Below are 1,892 nucleotides of genomic sequence, written 5' to 3'. Positions count from 1 at the left end.
CTGGGGTTAACGATCACCATCTTGCGCTGACAAAACTGCCGCTCAGGAAAGTGAGGTAAGGACTAAGTCACATTTTATAGGAAGTATCGTATTCACTGTATGAACCAAGGTTTGTCTGACAAGCTCCGTCTGAGGAGAAAATTCATGAGCTTTCAGAGATTAACACTTCTTATCTGCCATTTCTCCATGTCTGCTTTTCTTTCCAGTACTACTGATCCATCCCAGATTGACTTTTCCCCATGGAAATCTTTAGTAAAAGGCAAAAGATTTATTCGATTTGAAGAGAACCAGAGTATCCAGATTGACTTTTAAGAATCTGTGTGAAGTGCATTTAGCACATGAAAATGTGTTCCAATTTTCTGCATAACATGAGCAGTAGAATTATGTGTGGATAAAAAAGTTTTTGTGAAAGCCCAAAGGATTAAATGATGCTAATAAACAAGATTTTTTTTTTTTTTTTGCTGAAGAAACAACTTTCAAATGCATCATTGAATTATACCCTCAAAAATGCAGGAAGTGATCATTTATGTTGTATATTAACTATTTTTAATAGCTAAATAGTCTGATTTTTGTTAGTATCATAAACAGAAAATTTGCGCCAAATATTACTAATTTTTAATATTATACTAGGAAACCAGTATATGACTATGACTGTCAATTTGAACATTTAGAAAAGAGTAATAAATGAACAATAAAAATAATATAATTCCAATACCAAGAGCAGGGAGCAGCAGACTACGGTCTGCTAGACAAAACCTAAAATATTTATCAACTTTGTCTTTACAGAAAGAATTTGCAACCCTTGACTTAATGGATAATACTTTTTACAATTGATTCTATTTTTCTATTTACCTGTGCATTATATGTTTCCATTTGCCAATATAATTTCAATGGCATTAAATAGTCTGCATTCTAAATATCCTACATTTATTTTCTTGAGATGAAGTAAAAGTATGTGTTTATAGGTACATGTATAAAATAGGTTTATAAACTACTTTGAAATTCTAGCGAAAGAAAATCCAGCTCAAATCATACCTTTGTATTAATTAGAAAAACCTTTTGTTATATTTGGACCCTCATTGCCTTTTGCCAGGAGATGCTGTAACAAATATACTTATCCGTGTTGATTGTGGATGTGAATTGAACCTCCCCAAATTGCATGACACTAACCTTGCACAAGTGTATGTGGCAAACCTGAACTTCATTGATACCATAATCAACACTGGTAAAGGAAAGCCATGGACAGATACCATAATATGAGTAAAGTTATCATTCAGAATTGTTTATATTAACGTGAAAAAGAAGTCAAATACTAACTACTAAAAATCCGTTCATACATACAAATTTGTATGTTTACAAGCACATGCAAAATACAAATACACACCTCTATATCTATGCTTTATCTAGATCAAGATGGATATTAAAATGAGAAAATCTTCAATCCTTGCCAAACGGCTTAGCTGTGTTTAAATTTACTTGTGAGAACGTGTAGGTAACATATCGCCATTCTTCACCTGTATTTCCATTCATTCATCCAATCCACATCGCACAGTTTGCCAAGGTCTGTGCTAAGCACTGGGTCTATTGCAACCAGTTTGGGACATTTTTAATTTGAGACACTTAGCAGACACCTATGGAGTTATACAGTGGGCAATTAAGTTAATGAGTTTTTATTTTAATTCAGTGGGCTGGCTGGAGATTATTTTGACCACCTCCTATTCACCCTGCTGGAGAATGAGGAATTCTCACCCTAGGGTTCCCGGGGATGGAACATCACCACGCAGCATGGAGCTGATGCCACCCACCGCTGTTTACTGGTGATATATACTCACACCCCAGAGGAGGAGACACACGCCAATCAAATGGAGTTAATGTTAGGAAGGAGATCTACT

At 34.9% G+C, this 1,892-nt stretch overlaps 1 pseudogene; it reads right to left on the bottom strand.

Annotated features, from left to right (window-relative positions):
- Nucleotides 1–209: 209 nt before the first annotated feature.
- LOC130837580 (U5 spliceosomal RNA) lies at nucleotides 210–296 on the bottom strand (annotated as a pseudogene).
- Nucleotides 297–1,892: the final 1,596 nt, after the last annotated feature.

Source organism: Hippopotamus amphibius, chromosome 15 (assembly GCF_030028045.1).
Source record: "Hippopotamus amphibius kiboko isolate mHipAmp2 chromosome 15, mHipAmp2.hap2, whole genome shotgun sequence".
Taxonomy (NCBI): Eukaryota; Metazoa; Chordata; class Mammalia; order Artiodactyla; family Hippopotamidae; genus Hippopotamus; species Hippopotamus amphibius.
Note: the sequence above shows the minus strand (reverse complement) of the source record. Positions and strands in the feature narration are given on the sequence as shown.